Consider the following 14,602-nt stretch of genomic DNA (forward strand, 5'->3'; position numbering starts at 1 on the left):
ATATTTCATTTCAGACTTTTGAACGTGACAGATTGTCCACCTGGATTTCATTTTGCCACATTTTATTGATGATCTAACTCAGATCTTTCAAGTTTCTGCTAACTGACCTTGAAGGAGTAGCTTGTTGTTTAAATTTTATGACACAGAGACGTAAACTGCCTGCAAATTGTGCAACAAAATGGTGATGAACAATGAGTTAGAATTTTTATTAATATTGATTGCCTCTAGTTAAGGAATTAGTAAGAACTCTTACATTGTACCCAATCCTGGGACAAAAATCTCAAGTTAACTTTACTACAAGCACATGTGTTACAAGTGAGAACCACATTTTTGTTTGCAAATCCAAGTTCTGTAAGTGATATTACACTGTGCCTCTTATGCCTTCTTGTCACTGCTCTACTTGTATAAATAATGGCACCTTGGCCCCTCCTAGCTCTGTTTTTCTGAGTAACTTAAGGAAGGCAGCCATGCTTCAGCATGGGCCCACCATTGAAGATCTGAATGACAGTGGATGGAAACTACAGAGAGAAGACAAATAAAAATACTACACATAACCCCAGTCTGACCATAAGAAAAACATCCCATAAACAAAAACTGAAGGATATGTCTACAAAAGTCTTGGCCAATACTCCTCAAAAATGTCAGGTCATGACAAACAAGGAGAGTCTGAAAATTGGTCACAGTCTAGGGGAGATGAAGGAGACAGGACAACTAATGTAATGTGGTGCCTTGGATAGGGCTCCAGGACAGAAAAAGGACATGAGAAGAAAACTAAGAGAAGCTGAGTAAAGTGTGGACTTTAGTTAATAGTGATGTATCAATATTGCTTCATCAGTTGTGAAAAATGTACCATACTAATGTAAGATGTTGAAAATAGGGAAACTGGATTGGGGGTATATGTGAACTTTCTATATTATCTTCACAATTTTTCTGTAAATCTAAAACAATTATAAAATAAAAAGTGTGTTAAGAACAATATTCAGATATCATGTTCACTAATCCATTATTGAAATAAAATTATAAAGTGTCAGACTTTCACTTCCATTATTTCATGAAATCCTCAGAACAACTCTGAGATATTTGTTATTATCCCACTTCACGTCTTTGAAAACTGAGAAACTGAGGTTCAGAGAGCATAATCTCTTATATGTTGATTGAAATGCCTTGGCTTAAAAGTGACAGAGCTGTGATTTGAGCCTGACTGTGTCTGACTCTAAAGCACACCTTTATTTCAATTTCCAAGTTGGTCCTCAAAAGATGGGGTGGAGGAGGGAGGAATAGAAAGGGACTGGTGGGAACAGGCCTCAGGGAGCACAGCAGCTCTGTGTTTGACTTCCAGAGCCATTGGTGTTTCTAGGGGAGTCTCCTTCAGCCTTAGTTTTCCCCAAGGGTCAGCTCGAAATGAGTTTTCCCATTTCCCTGGATTTTATTCAACAAATATTAAAAAAGAAATTCCCTGGGCAGTGACACAGGTGCTGCTCCAGTACTGAGGAGTAATTGCCAGCTCTGGCAGCAGCACTATGGCTTATCTGAAAGGAAGTTCAGACAACTTCCTGGGACCCAAAAGAAACCCTGATGCTTCTACTTCCAGAATCTCTATCCCTGGCAGTGCATCTCAGTTATTGGTGGGCCTAAGAATGTTTGGAACCCTGGTCCCCGAGATTCTGGCTCAGTACAGGAGAGGAGGACCAAGAAATCTGAATTCAAAATTGTTTGTTGGTGATTTAACAGATTTAACAGTTCAAAATCTGAACCTCAAAGGATATTGCCTGAAGTGAATTTAATACCCTACTCAATACTGTTGGTTCTTGAGTAATATACTGTCTAGACTAGGAGTCCACAAACTACATCTGTGGCTAGATGGCCAACAGCCCCACCTATTTTGCAAATAAAATTTTATTGGATATAGCCATGATATCTGTTTACATGTTGTCTGTGGCTGCTTTTTTGCTACTATGGCATAACTGGGTAGTTGTGACATAACTGGGTAGTTGTGACAGTTCGGCTCACAAAGCCTAAAATACTTATCTGGCCCTTTACAGAAAAAGTTTGTCGACTAATGATGTAGTAGACAGAAACGTTATCTGTATCACTATTAGTCACAGTAAAAGGCAAAGGGAGTCCAGCTATTCTCAAGCTTCAGGGTACTTGAGAATCTCCTGTGACGTTTATTTTAAAAGCCACTCCAAGGCCTACCCCTGGAGATTCTGATTTAGCAGGTCAGGCTGAGGCCTTGAAATATGCATTTTTAGCAATGCTTTGAGGGCACAGCCCTGGGCATCAAGAACACCGGCTTTGATAGCAGCTGGACCTGAGTCCCTAACCATCTTTAAAGAATTAAATATGTCTAATTATTGCTGTATATTATATTTGAACCTAGATTTATAAAATAAAACTAAATACCACTAAAACTAAATTTTCAAAATGAGGACTTAAAATTAAAAGTGTCAAATCTGTTTCACTCATGACTGCATAGGAAATGGAGAGAAAAGTTGGACAAGAAACAGATGAACAGAAATTTTGTAAATTTCCGATGAGAAATGAATGCAGGCATTCTGCTTTCTGACATTGTTTTAAGAGCCTCACTGAGACATAGGAGATATAATTAGCATTTAAAGTATACAATGTGCTTTGTCATATGAAACCATCACCACAATCAAAACAATGACGAAATCTATCATTCCCCAAAGTTTCTGTATACATCTTTGTAATTCCTCCCTTTTCCCTGTCCTATTATTGCACACCCCGACCCCCTCCAAAAGACCATTCTGTAAGAGGCAACCACCTATCTGCTTTGGGGCACTGTATAGATCTATCGATTTAAATTTTCTAGAATTTTACATAAATAGAATCATGGGGGTGTAATCTTTTTTTGTTTGGTTTCTTTTACTCGCCATAATTATTCTGACATTAATCCGTGTTGTTGCATGAATCAATATTTTATTCCTTTTTATTACTGAGTAATATTCTGTTGTATGGATATACCACAATTTGTTTATGCATTCATCATGTTGATGACACTAGGTTTGTTTCAGTTATTAGCTATTACAAATAAAGTAGCTATGAACATTCATGTATAAGTCTTTGTATGAATCTACAAGTATTACTTCATTATTACTGGATCAAATGAAAGGTGTCTATTCAACTTTTTAAGAAATTGCCAAAATGTTTTCCAAAGTGGTTGTACCACTTTACATCTCCACCAGCAGTATATGAGAGCACAGTTTCTCCTCATCTTTGCCAACACTTGATGTGGTCAATCTTTTTAATTTTAGCTGTTCTAAAATGTGTGTAGTGGTTTTTCACTGTGGTTTCAATTTGCATTTCCCTAATGACTAATGGTTTTGACAGTCTTTTCATGTGATTATCATTTATATATCTTTTATGAAATATCTGTTTTGTCCATTTGTTAAATATTTTCTTAAGTTTTTTAATTTTGAGGGTTCGGTATTCTGTACAACTCCTTTATCAGATATATGCTTTGCTAAATATGTTTTCCCAGTCTGTGCCTTGCCTTTTCATTCTTTATGAATGAAACAGTGTAGGTCCAAAAGCAAAAGTTTTAATTTTGATAAAATACAATTTACCAATTTGTTCTTCATGGACTAAGGTTTTGATCTCATAGATAAGAAATCTTTGCCTAACTCAAGGCTTGTTATATTCTAAATACTAAACCCTTCTCAGATATATGAATTGCAACTATTTCTCCCATTCTGTAGGTTGTCAGTTCCCTTCGTTGATAATGTCCTTTGATATACAAAAATTTTTAATTTTGATGTAGTACAATTTACTTATTTACTTATTTATTTATTTATTTATTTATTTAGTTGCCTATGCTTTTGGTGTTATATCTAAGAATCCTTTGCCAAATCCAAGGTCATGAAGATTTACCCCTATGTTTTCTTTGATATATTTAGATTGTTGATTCATTCTTAATTAATATTTTATATATGGTATAAGGTAGAGATCTGCTATAGTCTAAATGTTTGTGTCCCCTCAAAATTCATATGTTGAAAACCTAATGCCCAGATTATAATATTAGGAGGTGGAGTCTTTAGGAGGTGATTAGGTCATGAGGATGAGCCCTCATAAACGAGATTGAAGTTATAATAAAATGTTAAAATGTTATCATAAAAGAGGTCTGGGAGAGCTCCCTTGCCCCTTCTACCACATGATGATACAACAAGAAGTCTGTGAACTAGAAGAAGTCACTCACCTGGCCATGTTGGCATTCTGATATTGAACTTTGAACATCTAGAACTGTGAGAAATAAATGTCTGCTGTTTCTAAGTCACCCACACTGTGATAGATTGTTATAGCAGCCCAAACAGACTAAGGTAAGGTTCAACTTAATTTTCTTGAATATAGTTTTCCAGTTGTCCCGCAGCATTTGTTGAAGAGATTATTCTTTCTCCATTGGTTGGTTTTGTCACTCTTGTCAAAATCAATTGGCCATAGATGTATGGATTTATTTCTGGACTCTGTATTCTATTCCATTGATGCATATGCCTTTTCTTATGCCAATACTACACTGCTTTGGTTACTGTACCTATGCAATAACTTTAGAAATTGGAATTTGTGTGTCCTCCAACTTTTGTCTCCTTTTCCAAAATTGTTTTAGCTATTTGGGGTAACTTTCGATTCCATACGAACTTGAGGATTGGCTTTTCTATTTCTCCAAAAGAAGCCATTGAAATTTTGATAAGATTGCATTGGATATGTAGATCAATATGTGAAGCATTCCCATCTAAAATCAATTATTCAATTCCAATTCTCAAACATGAGATGTTTTTCCATTTACTTAGGTCTTTTAAAAATTCTAGGGTTTGGAGGAGTTTGCTAACAATTGGTATTAATTCTTCTTTAAATGTTTAGTAAAATTCACTAGTAAAGCCATCTGGACCTTGATTTTACATTGCTAGCAGTTTTTATTTTTTATTTTTAAATTACTGATTCAATTTATTTATCAGTCTGTTCAAATTTTATATTTAGTTTTAAGTCAGTTTTGATAATTAAGGTGTTCTTAGGAATTTGTCCATTTCATTTAGATTATCTAATTTGTTGGTGTAGGGGATTTCCAGTCAAGATGATGGAACTGGTAAAGACTACTTGCCTCTCCTCATGACCACATCAAAATTACAACTAAACTATAGAAAACCATCATTGAGAATTGCCTGAAGTCTACCTGAACCAAAGTGTTACAACTAAGGATGTACAGAAGAAGCCACCTCAAGACTGACACAGAATGGTTTGGTCCTACACCCTCATATGACAATTGAAAATTGGGAGACATATCCAGAGGTCCCACTGGAGAAGCAAAGGATCCTATCCCCACAACAGGCTCCCTGTTGCCACGCAGCAGCCTACCCGTCTGTCTACTCGTACCTGCCCCTAAAGCAAGGAGAGTCTGTGAGACGGATCCTTTCAAGGACTTTGCTTCACCTTTGTGCTTGCACCTTATGACTCCCTGTTTGGCCCCAGAAAGATGGCTGGTCAGCCAATGACGAGTAAGATTACCCACGGGGGGGACAACTCAAGCCAGGCACAGCCACATGGGGACAAACAGGAGAATCCACGGGGTTCATAGAGGTGAGTACAGCCCCCCACCTGCCCCCAGCGAAGGAGAACCTCTGCCTCTGTGGCTGCATTCCTTCCCACAACCTGCAGGGGAAGAGATTCAGTGATGTGCTCTCCATCTATTCATATGCATAAAGGTTTTGTCCCTTGGGGAAGTACGTACATCGTAAGACTTATGGTTCTGCTGTGTGCAGGCAAGGGTGATTGGCTTGAATCAGTTACCTATTATAATATATGGGATTCACAGATCTTGAGATTGACAAGCTTTATCTTCTTTACTTCCTCACCTAACTAATAAAAGCTATGTGTAGGCCCGATTTGGGGCTCAGTCCTTGAGGCTGGAGTCCCTTGGTCCCGCTTGCACTCTATTCTTGGCCACTGTCTTTCTAACCCTGCTCTACCCTCCTCGCTCCCCACAACCCTTGTCGCGCGGGACGCAACAGCTCCTCAGCCCAGGGTGCCAGTGCTGGGAAGAGAAGTCCCCACAAGTTCTGGCTGTGCAAAACAGTGGAAATTGCGGCTGAGTGAGATGGAGGGTGTTGAAGGCCCAGGCGTTTCTCATAAAGGGCCTGTGCATTGACTTACTCACTAACAGACTCATTTGCTCCGAGCTCCAGCACTGGGGCAGCAGCTCAAAAGGTGCCAGGCTTTAGAGCAAGGGCTGGAGGGGCAGCTTTCTCCCAGACAGTAATGCTGACAGAACCCATTATTTCTTTGTTGAGCACTACCCCCTCCCAGTATGCAGCTATGGACGGCCACCATATCTGAATCTCCATCAACCTAGCTAACACTGTTCACCCCACCCTGGTGATTCCAGGAGACCCTGTCCCACCCAACTTGGGGGCCCACCCAAGCTGCTTCCAATGGCTTTTCCATAAAAATGGCCTGTCTTGGGTAATGCTGAGGACTTTTCCAAAATCTCTGAAAGGTTCACAAATCCAAACAAGCAGCATCTGGCCTCAGCATGCCCTGTACCTCTTGTTGAACAACCCCAAACCTGGAGCTAGCTGCCAGCCTCAGTTTACAGCTTGGCCCCTCAAGGCATGTCCAAGACCAGTGTGGAAGACTGCCATCTGCATATTGCTTTGTGGCTTATACTAGGTAGCCCTGGGCAGGACGTAATCTGTGGCTGAACTTGGTTTGCAGAGGGGACCCACCCAGGAGGCCCTGGAGCCAACACATGCAGGGACCAGCTTCAACCAAGCTAGAGTACTACCCAGCTTCATACACAGATGGCACACCCAAAGGGCAGGCTAATCAAGCACCAGAGCCCTGCTAATGCAAATCCCATGGCCAGACCTCACAACCAATCAGCCTGAACGTCAACCCTTGACATGCAAAAAACAACCAATGTCAGCACAACATGAGGGCACACACAACACACAAGGGACACACCTGGAGTACCCAGTTCAGGTGTCAAGGGAGACTGTACCACTGGGCACCCCAGGACACCTACTACATAAGGCCACTTTACTGAGACCAGAAAACATAACAGATCTACCTAATACATAGAAACAAACACAGATAAGCAGCCAAAATGGAGAGACAAACAATCATGTTCCAAAGAAAGAAGAGAACAAAGCTCCAGAATAAGAACTAAACAAAAAGGAGACAAGTAATCTACTAGATGCAGAGGGCAAAACACTGGTTATAAGGATGCTCAGTGATCTCAGTGAGAACTTCAACAAAGAGATAGTAAACTAAAGTTGAGATAGAAAACATAAAAAAGAACTAGTCAGAAATGAGGAATACAATAACTAAAATGAATAATATATTACACGGAATCAACAGTTTAGATGAAGCAGAGGATTAAATCAGTGATTTATAAGTTAAGGTACTGAAACACCCAATCAGAACAGCAAAAATAAAAAAAGAATCCAAAAAACAGGATATTTTAAGGGGCCTCTGGGACAAAACAAGTGTACCGATATTTGCATCATTGGGGTACCAGAGGAGAGGAGAAAGAGGAAGGAATTGAAACCTATTTGAAGAAATAATGACTGAAAACTTCTCTAACCTGGCAAAGGCAATAGACATACAAACCTAGTAAAAGCACAATCCAAATCAAGAGGAATCCAGAGGCCCACACTAAGACACATCATAAGTAAAATGTTAAAGCTTAAAGACAAAGAAAGAATCTTGGAATCTGGTGCAGGAAGAACTTTGGAATTTCAAAAGCTCTCCGCATACCCACATGGACACTGCGCCCTGTGACCCAGGGGAACTATTAACAGAAGAGAATCCATCTCCCAGGGAATTCCCGCATTATGTGAGAAGCTAGAATAGTGCAGAGAAAACATAGCACTACCATGTGAGAGAGAGAAAAAATGGCTGCAGTCGGAGAGAAAATAAAACATTGTACGAACAAGTACTGGAAAACAAAAGAAAAACCTCTTCCTATCAACCTGTTGCAGAAGCCACTCCTGTAGATGTCTAGGAAGAGAAATAATAATCAGTAATTGCCATGAATAACCAAGACAACAAGATAGCTCAGAAAGAAAGTGAAAAGTCTCCATAAAAGGAACTTAAAGATATGGAAATATGTGACTTAACTGACAGAGAATTCAAGATTGCAGTTCGTAAAAAACTCAACGAAATGAAAGAAAACACAGAAAGGCAGATTAATGAACTCAGAAACACAATCAAAGAACAGCATGAGCATTTTACAAAAGAGATTGAAATTTAAAAAAGAACGAAATAGAATTTCTGGAGATTAAGAACTCAATAGAAGAAATTAAGAATGAAATAGCCAGCATAGGTAGTAGAGTTGACCAGATGGAGGAAAGAATCAGTGACATCGAAGATAGAAACCTGGAAATTACACAGATGGAAGAAGAAAGAGAATTGACCTTCAAAGAAATGAATGAACTCTACAAGAACTTTCTGACTCCATTAGAAAGAGCAATATAAGAATCATGGGCATACCAGTAGGAGAAGAAAGAGAGAAGGGAACAGAGAATATATTCAAACAAATTGTTGATGAGAACTTCCCAACTTGTGGACAGAACTGGATCCTTGAATCCAAGAAGCAAATAGAACAAATAATTACCTCAATCCCAACAGGCCTTCTCCAAGGCACATTGTATTGAAGCTGCCTAAAATCAAGGACAAAGAAAGAATCCTCAAGGCAGGCAGGGAAAAGAAGATGGTAACCTACAAAGGAAACCCCATTAGTTTAGCATCAGATTTTTCAGCAGAAACTCTACAAGCCAGGAGGGAGTGGAACCAAATAGTCAAACTATTGAAAGGGAGAAATTGTGAACCAAGAATAATATATCCAGCAAAGATATCCTTTAGATATGAAGGAGGAATAAAGACCTTTCCAGACAAACAGAAGCTGAGGGAATTTTCTAATACACGATCTGCACTACAAGAAATACTAAAGGAGGGTATTCGACTACCATCAACAGGGACAATTTGTGGCAACCAAAACATAAAAAGGGGGAGAGTAAAGGCCTGATCCGGAATATGGGAATGGAGAAAGTAAGTGTGCTGAACAAAATGGAATACTCTAAATATCAAACTTTCTTTTACATAAACTTAAGGGTAACCACTCAAAAAAAAACAAAAAAAAAATCCAGAACTTAAATATATACTGTAATAAAAGAAGAAACAGAGGGAAACATCATAGAATACCACCACACAGAAATAATAGACAACAACAAAAAAGGCAAAGAAACAATGGAAAACCAAGCCTTACCAGAAAACTAAAGATAGAATGAAAGGAAATCCTCACATATCAATAATCAACCTAAATGTAAATGGACTGAACTCACCAATAAAAAGGCACAGAGTAGCAGATTGGATCAAAATACTAAACCCAACCATATGCTGTCTCCAAGAGACATGTCTAAGCTACAAGGACAAGCATAGACTCAAAGTGAAAGGGTGGAAATTGACACTCTAAGCAAATGGTACCCAGAGGAAATCAGGTATAGCCATAGTGATATTAGATGAAACAAATTTCAGGTTGAAAAAGGTAACAAGAGACAAAGATGCACATTTCATAATGGTAAAACGGACTATACAACAAGAAGACATACCAGTCATCAATATTCATGCCACCAATCAGGGAGCACTGAAATATACCAAGCAACTACCAACAGAACTAAAGGGAGACAGTGACCAAAACACAATTATACTAGGCGACTTAAATACATCTTTGACAGCTATGGATAGATCATCCAAACAGAAAATAAATAACGAAATAGCAGCCCTAAATGACACATTAGATGAAATGGACATAATTGACATATATAGAGCACTTCATCCTAGAACATCAGACTATATATTCTTTTCTTCTAGTGTACATGGAGCATTCTCAAGGATAGACCACATGTTGGGACATAAAATAAGCCTCAGCAAATTTAAAAAGATTGAAATCATACCAAGCATATTCTCTGATCACAAGGCTTTGAAATTGGATATCAACTGCAAAAAGAAAGCAGGATAAAACACAAATACATGGAGATTAAACAACGTACTTTTAAAGAACGACTGGGTGAAACAAGAAATTAGAGGAGAGATCAAAAGATACATAGAAACAAATGGAAATGAAAATACATACTACCAAAATTTTGGGGATGAAGCAAAAGCAGTTTTAAGAGGGAAATTTATATCATTACAGGCCTATCTCAAGAAACAAGACAAATCCCAAATAAATAACCTCATGTTACACCTTAAAGAACTATAAAAAGAAGAACAAGTGAAACCCAAGGTCAGAAGATGAAAGGAAATAACAAAAATCAGAGCATAACTAAATGAAATAGAGAACAAAAAGACAATAGAAAAAAAGGTAATGTGACAAAGACCTGGTTCTTTGAAAAGATTAATAAAATTGACAAACCCTTGACAAGACTCACTAAGATAAAAAGAGAGAAGACACTAATTAACAAAATCAGAAATGAAAAAGGGGAAGTTATCATGGAGGCCTCAGAAATACAAAGGGTCATCCAAGAATACTATGAAGAACTATATGCCACCAAATTCAATAACCTAGAAGAAATGGACAAGTTCTTAGAAACATATAGCCTTCCAAGGCTGAACCATGAAGAACTGGAAAATCTAAACAGACCGATCACCAGTAACGAAATTGAATCAGTCATCCAAAACCTTCCCAAAAGCAAAAGTCCAGGACCAGATGGCTTCACTAGTGAATTCTACCAAACCTTCAAAGAGGATCTAATACCAATCCTGCTAAAACTCTTCCAAAAAATTGAAGAAGAGACAGTACTCCCTAACTCATTTTATATGACGAACATCACCCTGATACCAAAACCTGGTAAGGACAACACAAAAAAAGAAAACTACACACCAATATCTCTGATTAATACAGATGCAAAAATCCTAAACAAAATTCTAGCAAATCGAATGCAACAATGCATTAAAAAGATTATTCATCACGACCAAGTGGTGTTCTTCCCAGGGGCACAAGATGGTTCAACATCCACAAATCCATCAATGTGATACATCACATAAACAAAATAAAGGACAAAAATCATATCATTATATCAATTGATGCAGAAAAAGCTTTTGACAAGATACAACATCCATTTATGATTAAAACACTTAATAAAACAGATATAGAAGGAAAATACCTTAACATAATACAGGCCATATATGACAAGCCCTCAGCTAATCTCATAATTAATGGGGAAAAACTGAAGCACTTTGCACTACCTTCAGGAACATGACAGGGCTGTCCCCTATCACCTCTGCTTTTCAACATAGTGTTGGAAGTCTTCTCCAGAGCAATCAGGCAAGAGAAAGAAATAAAAGGCATCCAAATTAGGAATGAAGCAGTTAAATTATCACTCTTTGCAGATGACATGATGCTATATATAGAAAACCCTAAAGACTCCACCAAAAAGCTCTTAGAAACAATCAACGAATACAGTAAAGTTGCTGGCTACAAAATCAACATATAAAAGTCCATTGCATTTCTGTATATTAACAATGAAATCTCAGAAAAAGAAATACAAAAAAACAATTCCTTTTGCAATTGCAGCAAAAAGAATAAAACACCTATGAATAAACTTAACCAAGGATGTGAAGGACTTATATGCTGAAATCTACAAGACATTTTTAAAAGAAATTGAAGAAGACACAAAGAAATGGAAAGACATTCCGTGCTCATGGATTGGAAGAAACAACATAGTTAAAATGACCATATTACCCAAAGCAATATACAGATTTAATGTAATCCCCATCAAAATCCCAATGTCATGTTTTAAAGAAATACAAAAAAAAAAAAAAAAAAAAAAATCATCAGATTTCTTTGGAACCATAAAACACCCCAAACAGCCAAAGCGATCTTAAGGAAAAAGAAAAATACTGGAGGTATCACACTCCCTGATTTTAGCTTGCACTACAGAGCTACAATAATCAAAACAGCATGGTATTGGCAGAAAAACAGACACATAGACCAATGGAATAGAATTGAGAACCCAGAAATAAAACCACATAAATATGGACAGATAATTTTTGACAAAGAAGCTAAAAACATACAATGGAGCAAAGACAGCCTCTTCAATAAATGGTGCTGGGAGAATTGGACAGCCACGTGCAAAAGAATGAAACTGGACTGCTATTTGTCACCATGTACCAAAGTTAATTCAAAATGGATCAAAGACTTAAGCATAAGACCTGACACAATAAACTGCATAGAAGAAAACATAGGTACCAAACTTATGGATCTTGGGTTCAAAGAGCATTTTATGAATTTGACTCCAAAGGCAATGGAAGTAAAAGCTAAAATAAACGAGTGGGACTATATGAAACTTAAAAGCTTCTGCACAGCAAAAGAAACCATTGACAAAATAAAGAGGCCACCAACTGAATGGGAGAAGATTTTTGCAAACAGTGCCTCCGACAAGGGGCTAGTATCCAGAATATACAAGGAACTCATGCAACTCAACAACAAAAAAACAAACACCCCAATTGAAAAATGGGCAGAGGACTTGAAGAGACATTTCTCCAAAGAGGACATACAAATGGCAAATAGACATATGAAAAAATGCTCAACATCACTAATCATCAGAGAAATGCAAATCAAAACCACAATGAGATATCACCTTTCCCCAGTCAGAATGGCGATCATCAACAAGACAAATAGTAACAAATGTTGGAGAGGCTGTGGAGAAAAAGGAACCCTCATACACTGTTGGTGGGAATGCAGACTGGTGCAGCCGTTATGGAAGGCGGTGTGGAGGTTCCTCAAAAAATTACGAATAGAATTGCTATATGACCCAGCAATCCCTCTCCTGGGTATCTACCCAAAAAATCTGAAAACATTTAGAGATAAAGACACGTGTGCTCCAATGTTCATAGCAGCTTTGTTTATGGTGGCCAAGACATGGAAACAACCAAAATGTCCTTCAATAGATGAATGGATGAAGAAGTTGTGGTATATATACACAATGGAATACTATTCGGTGGTAAGAAAAGATGATATAGGAACATTTGTGACAACATGGATGGATGTTGAGAGTGTAATGCTGAGTGAAATAAGTCAGACAGAAAAAGCAGAGAACCATGTGATTTCATTGATATGTGGTATATAAACCAAAAGCAACAAAAGAACAAGACAAACAAATGAGAAACAGAAACTCATAGACACAGACAATGGTTTGGTGGTTGCCAGAGAATAAGGGGGGTGGGGGGTGGAGGGTGGGAGATGAGGGTAAGGGCTATCAAATGTATGGTGATGGAAGGAGAACTGACTCTGGGTGGAGAACACACAATGGGATTTATAGATGATGTAATACAGAATTGTACACCTGAAATCTATGTAACTTTACTAACAATTGTCATCCCAATAAACTTTAATTATAAAGAAATAGAAAAGCACCTGCAAGAGAGTACCCCTAATACTGTCAGCTGATTTCTCAACGCAAGCTTTGCAAGCCAAAATGGATTGGCACAGAATAGTCAAAAGGATAAAAAGCAAGGGCCTACAATCACGATTACTCCACCCAGCAAAGCTATCATTTAGAATTGAAGGGCAGATAAAAAGCTTAACCAACAAGAAAAAGCTAAAGGAGTCATCAATACCAAACGTGTATTACAAGAAGTGTTAAAGGAACTTCTTTAAAAAGAAGAAAAATTTAAAAAAAGATAAAAAATATGAATAATAAAATGGCAATAACTACATATCTGTGAATAATTATTTTAAACATACATGGATTAAATGCTTGAATCAAAAGAAATAGGGTGAATAAATGGACAAGAAAACAAGACCCTTACATATGCTTCCTACAAGAGACTGCACATTGAAAAACACACAGACTGAAAGTAAAGGGATAGAAAAAGAAATTTCATGAAATAGAAAAAAAAAAAAAAAAAAAAAAAGCTGGGGTAGCAATATTTATACCAGACAAAATAGCCTTTAAAACAAAGGCTATAAAAGAGACAAGGAAGGATTCAGTAATTCCACTACTAGGTATTTATCTGAAGATATACAAAACACTACTTTGTAGGGACATGTGCATCCATATGTTCATTGCAGCATTATTTAAAATAGCCAAAATATCAAGGCATCTTGGATGTCCATCAATGAATGAATGGATAAAGAAGAGGTGGTAATTATAGACAATGTAATATTACTCAGCCACAAAAAAGAGTAAAAGCTTGCCATCTGCTACAACATGAATGGACCTAGAGGGTATTGTACTGAGTGGAGTAAGTCAGAAAAAGATAAATGACATATTATTTCAATTATATGTGGATCTAAATAACAAAATAAACAAACCAACAAAAGTGAAATAAACTCATAGATACAGAAAACATTTTGATTATTGTCAACAAAAAGAGGAGTTGTGGGGGTGAAAAAGGCAGAGAGATTAAGAAGTACAAATTGGTAGTTACATTATAAGCATGAGGATGTAAATTATAGCACAAAGAATATAATAAACAATGTTGTAATAACTATGTATGGTGTCAGATAGGTACTAGATTTATCAGAGTGATCACTTCATAAGTTATATAAACGTCTAATCACTATGTTGTACACCTGAAACTAATATGT

Source organism: Rhinolophus sinicus, chromosome 13, assembly GCF_057876585.1.
Source record: "Rhinolophus sinicus isolate RSI-liver-muscle chromosome 13, RSI-T2T, whole genome shotgun sequence".
In the NCBI taxonomy this organism is placed as follows: Eukaryota; Metazoa; Chordata; class Mammalia; order Chiroptera; family Rhinolophidae; genus Rhinolophus; species Rhinolophus sinicus.